The sequence below is a fragment of the Mastomys coucha genome, unplaced genomic scaffold (assembly GCF_008632895.1).
Source record: "Mastomys coucha isolate ucsf_1 unplaced genomic scaffold, UCSF_Mcou_1 pScaffold21, whole genome shotgun sequence".
Lineage (NCBI taxonomy): Eukaryota > Metazoa > Chordata > Mammalia > Rodentia > Muridae > Mastomys > Mastomys coucha.
In genome coordinates, this window is record NW_022196904.1 from 15,345,474 (window position 1) to 15,355,473 (window position 10,000).

General features: G+C 39.0%; 1 long non-coding RNA gene across 1 annotated transcript in view; it reads left to right on the top strand.

Annotated features, from left to right (window-relative positions):
• Window positions 1-6: 6 nt before the first annotated feature.
• LOC116100391 overlaps window positions 7-10,000 on the top strand; it is a 23,460-nt gene continuing 13,466 nt past the window's right edge. The window contains exon 1 of the long non-coding RNA XR_004122565.1: window positions 7-158. This is a non-coding gene — a long non-coding RNA (uncharacterized LOC116100391). The remainder of the gene's footprint in view (window positions 159-10,000) is intronic.

Genomic DNA, 10,000 nt, shown 5'->3' on the forward strand with positions numbered 1-10,000 from the left:
TTGGGTGTGGAGTTAAGAGAGACCAATGCTGGATGAAAGAGGCCTTTGGAAGTATCAGAAGTCTCCCAAGGGGCCATCATCTCTCTGTTGTCTACACAGCTCTGTTACCCAAGTTCTTCAAAGCAAGCGACAACTTCAACAGAGGGTAACATTAACTTGTAAGTCTAAAATTCAATATACAAACTCTTTATCGTGGTCAAATCATCAAGTCTCTCACATACATAGGCTGTTTGTATCTTAAAGACTGAAAAATCACTCTCAATTTACCAAGTGTCATAATGAATGGCTTAGGATTTTATGAGTATTAAACCTGGAATCCACTGAGTTCCAATGGAAATGACAGAACCAAACTGAATTTTAGCTGAGAGTAAATCTGGTACCTTCATGAGTGTAACTATGTACATGCAAGAGTATACCATAAACTTGTAGTTCACAGACCATGAACAAGGATCAGGTTCATGTACCAAGGCTCTCACGGTCACAGATGGGTTGAAATTGGCAGCCTTTTATATCTCAAGCCAAACATTTCTTTTCCTGTATTTCAACAGGAATGAGGTTGAGGGGCCATTAGAGTTTGGAGTAGAACCATGTTACTCCCAGTGATGGAGGATTAGGAGCATCTCAGAATCAGTCTTAGTGATCACATGAAAGTATAGTTCAAATTTTTTTTTTATGTATGCTGTCAAGGCCTTGTGTATGGCAGCCAAGCAAACTGCAACTAAGCTACAGTCTGATCTGCCTCTAAAGTCAGTGAATTGTTATATTCATTCATTCATTCATTCACTCATTAACTCATTCATTTACCCACATACCTGAGAGTTTCCCAGGTACTATATCTTCCCAGAAAGGCAAGCAAATTTCTGTTTTCAAAGAGCTCTAATTACAATGGATTGTAAAGTAGATGGTCATCTACAAGGTAAAGTTAAGGGCTGACTGGAACCACAAAAGTGACAGAGTATAGAAGTATAAGTTCTTTGGGTTGCAAGCATGTTCTGGCTGAGGGAAATACCAAGTTTTATTAGAAGGGAGCCCACTAGAATGTCCTGGCTCCTAGTTAGTATCCCAGACTTCTTAATTCAAGCTACTCTGGGATAGTGTCGACAGGAGTGGAGACTGTTAGAGCTAACAGAATAGACTGATTTACTAGCTCTCTGAATCTGCTAGCTCTGCTAGCTAGTACATGGCCATAAGAGCCACAAGTTAGATCACCAGGGCATGACTTTCTCAGTCTCAGCAAAAGGAGCACAACTGCCCAGGTGTCCATGTAATTAGTCAATTGTTCTGATGGCTTATGAGACTTCACTAAATAGTCAAGATTCCCAAAGGAGGAACAGAAGACATATATCCTCTTGAAACCATAAATGTCTTTAGTGATTAAGTCTGGTGTAGTGTCTCTTTAAGGCAAATAGTATAGGGGCTGCTCATCAAGACAGCTGTCCTGTCCCAAAATTATATCTTGTACATTTTTAAGGTGACCTTCTAGAGATTTCAACATTCAGTAACCATGTGTCCTGTGTCTGGGAAACTAATATACAAAAAGAGCTCCTGCTTCTGGAGAATTTTTGCAGAACACCAGGACTCCCCATCTGTCATGCAGCACTTGTCTATTTCAGTTGTGTCTGCATGAGTGGTCTAAAAACTTGATCACAGACATGAGACATATGCTTCACAGAGAGCCAGTCTCCTGAATATTCAGTTGCTGACATCTAGCTCTGATGTGTTCCAAATTGTTCTCTGCTAAAGTCTGTGGAGAGATCTGCATGCTTTCTTTATTCAGGCATAAAGATGCCCTAAGAAATATTTCGTTATAACTAAAGCAGATTTAACATTGTTTCCTGGCATACACAGTGTTTCAATGATCTTAATTGATTTCCTAGCTTTTATTAGCTTGGAATTTTTACAATGGAAACTGCCTTATGAGTCAGGGTGTCCCCAGAGTTAGCAATGGAGGTCAGGCATTATTGCCTACTGATTCCCCCAAGGAAGCTGCCTTATCAGACAGGGTATCTAAAGAGTTAGAGATAGAAGTCAAACACGATTGCTATCTGTAAACAAAGAACTCAAAGAGCACTACCACACAAGGCAGAATTGCTTTTCAAACTAGAGAGTTATCGAAAAGCTTCCTGAACTAATGTTTGTGTTACAAGTCAAACCATTCCCAGGAGCTGCTAGAATGGGACCTCCTGGTGCTTACCTGCTTCAGACCGTGAGAGTTTGTTTAGGACTGTCAAGATAGCCCAGCAGGGAAGAGCACTATTGTTCTTCTGAAGGAATCATTTATACCTGGCTGTTTGATTTTGCTGACTTTGATGTGACTACTACCTGCTTACATGATCCCTGACATTTGTCCTATTTCTGTATAATATATAAGCCTGATTCTTATTTTGTGCAAATATACTCAGATTCTGCACAAATATACAGGATTCTCTCTTGTGTCATTTTCATTTGTCATTAGCTGAATTCTTTGCCCACCAGGCCAGAACTCTTATCACCCAGTGTAGCAAGGGGTCCCTGCAGCAACCCAGTATGTAACACCCATCCTACCTACTACAGATGAAATCATGTGTTATCTGGTGTGCTATTGTCACTTCTCCTGGAATGTAAAGGAGAAGACTTAGTTGTGTCTTTTCAATAAATCCTGAAACTTACACAGGGCTTGCTCTGCTCAGGCTCACACAGACCATGGGAAGCAGCCATGAAGCATGAGTCATCTGTCTGCAGTCACATATCTACTGTCTCTACCCTGAGGCCTTCTCAGGTGTCTGTGGAGCAGGGAGGAGCTGATGTTAATCTTGGTCATCCATAGCTTGCGATGATATGTTCAGGAACCAAAAACAAATGGACAGACAGTTAGATTTGACTCCCTAACTAAGACACATGACTCTGGACATTTTCTGCAACATTCCACATACTAGACTGTAAATAATTTGTTTTCTTGTGTGCTACTGTAATTTCTGCAACATAAACGACTTGTCTTTGCTTTATGCCTCCCAGTATATCTTTCATCTAACATAGGCCTCTCTCTGCTCAGAAAATTACCTCATGTTCTAAACAACTCATATTTGTTATGACCCATCCTACACAGTTACATGAATTCTAGTCTCATGTGGGATTTCTATACACACATAAAGTCGTCAGGACAGGTGTAGGGGCTGCTCAGGAATTTTAAAGTTTTTCCAACACTACCTGTAAGAGAGCTTTTAACACTAAAATCATGGAAGTTGCTAGCTTATGCTACAGCCTGGAGATCAGTGCAGCTGGAAAGACACAGAATTCTCTGGTTTCAGGCAGGCAGTGTGTCAGTAAGGATAAGGAGTGTTCATGGAGCTTTGCCTTCAGTTCCAAGGTCTATAACATCAAACACTGAGGCTCAGCTTACACGTGACATGGACTGTTTCTCCCATACAGCACAAGAGGGCCATCATACTATAGAACTCATATCCTCCTGCATTTGCCTGAGCCACCTGTCTAGTCTTCTAAGGGCATTTATTGGGAGTGGAGTTAAGAGAGACAACACTAGATGAAAGAGGCCTTTGCAAGGATCCGAGATCCCACAAAGATGGGATCTCTGTCTTCTGTCTGTCACCGCTATCTAAGGCCAACATTACAAGTGACAACTCCAACCTCACAGAAGGGAACATTATCTTGTGAGCTTAAGTCTTGTTGTATAATCTCCATATGGTAGCCAAATCATCAGAGCCTCTCACATGGTCTGAAGGAAACTCTACTTTACCCAGTGTCACAATTAATGACTTAGGACTTCATTATCACTGAAAGTGGAACCCAGTGATTGCCAGCATAAATGAGAGAACAAGCCCAAATGGTAACTGAGAGTAAATTTGATTCCTTCATGAATTTAACCACCTAAACACAAGAGTAGACCATGAACACCTAGTTCCTTCTGGGTTCATGAACCAAAGAACCCACATGGACACCTAGGTTGAAATTGATAGCCTTTGTTATCCCAAGCCAAACCAGGGTTCAATTGCCAGTGCCTATGGATCTAGGGAGCAGGCTTGGAACAAGAGTGGGTCAACATATATCAAAAACCTGAAAGTCTTATCCTGAGTTCAGCAGGAATAAGATCAGATACTGCCTCATTTCATGTGTTTTGCGGTGCACAAAGGCCTGCTCTCCCACCTTTGCACATGGAAGGATATGACGTAGCCCAGTAGCCAGGTTAAATTTCCTTTTCTTTATAAGGTCATGTTCAGTGGCACCTGGAATTCCTCCTTATGCAGTATGGCATCCCCTGCACCCCAACCCCAGCCAAGGATGTTCACTCACCCCAATAGTTTAATCTCATCCTCTAAAGGTTTAAAACAGACTTTGTTCTCCATTAAAATGAGCTGTCTTACTGAAGCTGCCTCCAAGAGCCTTTTCTCACCATGCTCCCTACTGTCTAAGGTTACCTGTTCCCAGCTGTCACACCTCAAATCTTCCAGCATCCATAAGGTGTGATTGCAGGTGATTAAAATATGGTGGTCAGAGACTTGGAGCCTGAATGGCAGCTAGCATCCAATCATGGGGTAGAGACTGCCAGGATTCACAAAATGGAGGTGAATGATTTTCCCCGGCCCCGCCAGACACACACACACACACACACACACACACACAATGGATCATCCATTGTCCCTGCCTGATCATGCCTCCTTATCAAGAGGAAGGGAGTCTTTTTTAAAAAATACCCCCATTAACAAGTTTTGGCCAGCTCTATGTCATTAGTGGACAGTCTTCCCACAAGTGATGGAAAACAGTCCCACCATCTGCCAGGAGGCCATTGCCATAGCATTAAGGCTCTACTTAGATAAAGATACCCACATTTATCATTATATGGATGATATCTTGGTATAGGGAGACTCTTCTACACCTGCTCTCAACTTTAGAATCAATTTATAACTTCCCTATCTACCATAGGATTTAAAATAGCTTCTCATAAACTAAATCACATTCATGGGAACAGAAATTTTCCTCACCACAACAAGTCCTCTTACGTCCACTCTTTTCTTTCCTTAAACCTTAGCTCTTACCTACCTCCAAAGCTTTTTGGAAAATCTTAATTGGCTTTGACCATGGCTTTCTCTTCCCACTACTACCTTAAGCCTCTTTTTGATCTCCTAAAGGGACAGAAAACTCTGTCTCCCCTCAGACTCTTTCTTGTAAGGCAGTTGAAGCTTTAGTCATCATTAATGCAGCTGTAAAAGACATCATTTGTTAGGTGTTATCTAACAATGCCCATACAGCTTCTTATTTTTAACTCCTTCCCCTATTTTCCCAAGAAGTACTGGAATAGCTCCACACCTTGGTAGGTGGTGCACCTATTATTCTAACTGAGTTGATGCACTTGCAATAATGATTAGAATGGAAAGGTTAGAGTCCTGAAAATCTTAGACATAGAGCTTGATATCCCGGTTGTCATTTTTTCTTTCCTTCCTATTCAGTGTCTACTCAGAAATTACGCCCACTTTGCTACAAGCACCTGCTTGCTAAATTTAGTGTGGGCATCTCAGTAGCAACAACAGGAGCTGCTGGAGCTGTTCTGAGCAGACACAATACCTGCCTGACAACATCCATGACAACCTTTACAAAGCCATGGCCTCCACCTGTGATAGCCCTGAATCCCTCCAATGGTAGATAACCTCCCTTGAAGGGGTTGCCTTACAAATCAGGAGAGCTCTTGACCTGCTGACGATTGAGCAGGGAGGGACTTGTGTTGTCCTCAGGGAGGAAAGCTGTTTCTGTGTTTATGAATCTGGGTTGGTAAAACAAAACATACAGGTACTTAATATCTCTGAAGATATCTCTAAGCCTGCTATGCCTGGGTATTTAAACCCTCTGGTGGCTTGGCTTGCTCCCATTCCTGACCCCATACTAGCCATCAGGACTATCTACCTCTGGGCCCCATATTTCTTCCAAATTCTAAAACAGTAAGTCAGCAACATTGCCAAATCACATCCAACCAGTTTTATTTCAATCACAAATCATTCTCAACCTAGAGGCTGAAGACAATGATGATACCTCCCCTTTATAAAAAAAGGAGGGAGATGTGGAGCCATGTAGCTTTGGAGCCATGGTGAGCAAGAACGAGGTTGAAGTATGTCCAAAACCTGGGAAATCTCATCCTGATGTGCCCCGTCTTTGCCCACTGTAGGAGGTCATGAAGTCAGATAGACAAGTTGAACTTCCTTTTTCCTTATAAGATGAAATCCAGCAGCACCTAGAATTCCTTCTTATGCAAACTGCCAATTGAACCAGCACCATTTGTTAAAAATGCTGTCTTTTTTTTATTTTGACACTGGATGGCTTTAGCAACTCTGTCAAAAATCAAGTGACCGTAGGTGATCCATTTCTGGGTCTTCAATTCTATTCCATTGGTCTACCTGCCTGTCACTGTACCTATACTATGCAGTTTTTATCACAATTGGTCTGTAGTACAGCACGAGGTCAAGGATGGTGATTCCCCTAGCAGTTCTTTTGTTGTTGAGAATATTTTTGCATTCCTGGGGTTTTTGTTATTTCAGAAGAATTTGTGAATTGCTCTTTCTAATTCTTGAAAGATTGAGTTGGAATTTTATGAGGACTGCATTGAATCTTTAGATTGCTTTTGGCATGATGACCATTTTTTACTATATTAATTCTGCCAACTCACGAGGATGTGAGATTTTTCCATCTTCTGAGATCTTTGATTTCCTACTTCAGAGACTTGAAGTTTTTGTCATACAGATCTTTCACTTGTTTGATTAGAGTCACACCAAGGTATTTTATATTATTGGTGACTATTGTGAATGGTGTAATTTCCCTAATTTCTTTCTCAGCCTGTTTATCCTTTGAATGTAAGATGGCCACTAATTTGTTTGAGTTCATTTTATATCCAGACACTTTGCTGAAGTTGTTTATTAGTTGTAGTTCTCTGGTGGAGTTTTTGGGGTCACTTAAGGATACTATCATATCATCTGCAAATAGTGATATTTTGACTTATTCCTTTCCAATTTGCATCCATTTGACCTCCTTTTCTTGTCTAAATGCTCTGGCTAGAACTTCAAGTACTATATTGAACAGATAGGGAGAGAGAGGACAGCCTTGTCTAGTCCCTGATTTTAGTGGAATTCCTTCAAGTTTCTCTTCATTTAGTTTGATGTTGGTTACCAGTTTGCTGTATATTGTTTTTTCTATGTTTAGGTGTGGGCCTTGAATTCCTCATCTTTCCAAGACATTTTACATGAAGGGATGTTGAATTTTGTGAAATGCTTTCTCAGCATCTAATGAAATGATCATGTGGTTTTTTTCTTTGAGTTTATGTAGTGGATTACATTGGTGGATTTCTATATATTGAACCATCCCTGCACCTTTGGGATGAAGCCTACCAGATCATGGTGCATGATCATTTTGATATGTTCTTGGATTCAGTTGGCAAGAATTTTATTGAGCATTTTTGCATCAGCATTCATAAGGGAAATTGGTCTGAAGTTCTCTTTGTTGGGTCTTTGTGTGCTTTTGGTATCAGCGTAATTATGGCTTCATAGAACAAATTGGGTAGTGTTCCTTCTGTTTCTATTTAGTGGAATAATTTGAAAAGTATTGGTAGTAGGTCTTCTTTGAAAGTCTGATAGAATTCTGCACTAATACCATATGGGCCTGGGCTTTTTTCAGTTGGGAGTATTTTAATGACTACTTCTATTTCTTTAGGGGTTATGGGAATGTTTAGATGGTTTATCTGATCCTGATTTAACTTTGGTATTTGGTATATGTCTAGAAAATTTTCCATTTCATCTAAATTTTCCAGTTGTATTGAGTATAGGTTTTTATAGTAGGATCTGATGATTTTTTTGAATTTTCTCAGTTTCTGTGTTATATCTCCCTTTTCATTTCTAATTTTGTTAATTTCCATACTGTCTCTATGCCCTCTGGTTAGTCTGGCTAAGGGTTTATTTGTCTGATGATTTTCTCAAAGAACCAGTTTCTTGTTTTGTTGATTCTTTGTATAGTTCTTTGTGTTTCTAATTGGTTGATTTCAGCCCTGAATTTGATTATTTCCTGCCATCTACTCTTCTTGGGTATATTTGCTTATTTTTGTTCTAGAGGTTTCAGATATGCTGCTAAACTGCTATCTCCAGTGTCCTTTTGTAGACACTCAGATCTATGAATTTTACTACTACCACTGCTTTCATTATGTTCCATAAGTTGGGGTTGGTTGTATGTTTATTTTCATTAAATTTTAAAATGTCTTTATTTTTTTCTTTATTACTTCCTTGACCAAGTTATCATTGAGTAGAGTATTGTTCAGCTTTCATGTGTTTGTGGGTGTTCTGCAGGTTTTGTTGCTAATGAAGACCAGCCTTAATCCATCATGACCTGATAGGATGCATGGGAAAATTTCAATCTTCTTATATTAGTTGAGGTATTTTTCTTGACCAGTTATATGCCAATTTTGGAGAAGGTATTGTGAAGTGCTGAGAAGAAGGTATATTCTTTTGATTTTAGGATGAAATATTTTATAAATATCTATTAAATTCTGTTAGTTTCACCATTTCTCTGTTTAGTTTGTATTTCACTGATCTGTCCATTGATGAAAATGGGGTGTTGAAGTCTCCTACAATTATTGTGTGAGGTGCAATGTGTGCTTTGAGCTTTAGTAAAGTTTCTTTTATGAATATCAGTAGCCTTGCATTTTGGAGCATATATGTTTAGAATTGAGAGTGCTTTGTGGTAGATTTTTCCTTTGATGAGTATGATGTGTTCTTCCTTATTTTTTTTTTTTTTATTAATTTTGGTTGAAAGTAGAATTTTGGTTATCTGATATTAGAATGACTACTCTGGCTTATTTTTTTTTGGGACCATTTACTTGGACAATTGGTTTCCAACCTTTTACACTAAGGTAGTGTCTGTCTTTGTTACTGAGATGCATTTCCTGTATGCAGAAAAAATGGTGTGTCCTGTTTATATATCTAGTCTGTTGGTCTATGTCTTTTGAGGAGAATTGAGTCAATTGATGTTAAGAAATATCAAGAAAAATTTGTTCTTACTTCCTGTTATTTTTGTTGTTAGAGGTGGAATTATGTTTATGTGGCTATCTTTATCTTAGTTCATTGAAATATTACTTCTTGCTTTTCCTAGGATGTAGTTTCCCTCCTTGTGTTGGCGTTTTCCATCTATTATCTTTTTTAGGACTGGATTTATGGAAAAATACAGTGTTAATTTGGTTTTGTCATGGAATATCTTGGTTTCTCCATGTATGGTAATTTACAGTTTTGCTGGGTATAGTAGTAGCCTGGGCTGGCATATATGTTCTCTTAGGGTCTGTATGACATCAGCCCAGGATCTTCCAGTTTCATAATCAGTGGTGAGAAATCTGGTGTAATTCTGATAGGTCTGCTTTTATATGTTACTTGACCTTTTTCCCTTACTGTTTTTAATATTCATTCTTTGTTTAGCGCATTTGATATTTTGATTATTATGTGACGGGATGTCTTTCTTTTCTGGTCCAGTGTATTTGGCTTCTTGTATGTTTATGGGTGTCTCTTTCTTTAGATTAGGGAAGTTTTCTTCTGTAATTTTATTCAAGATATTTACTAGCCCTTTAAATTGGAAATCTTCACTCTCTTCTATACCTATTATCTTTAGGTTTGGTCTTCTCATTGTGTCCTGAATTTCCTGGATGTTTTGGGTTAGGATTTTTTTCCTTTTGCATTTTCTTTGACTGTTGTGTCAGTGTTTTCTATGGCATCTTTTTCACCTCAGACACTCTCTTCTATCTCTTGTATTCTGTTGGTGATGATTGCATCTATGATTCCTGATCTCTTTCCTAGACTTTCTAACTCCAGGTTTGTCTCCCTTTGTGATTTTTTTCATTGTTTCTATTCCCATTTTTTAGATCATAGATGGTTTTATTCATTTCCTTTGCTGGTTTCATTGTGTTTTCTTGTAATTCTTTAAGGGTTTTTTGTGTTTCCTATTTAAGGGCTTCTAGCTGTTTACCTCTGTTCTCCTGTATTTCTTTAAG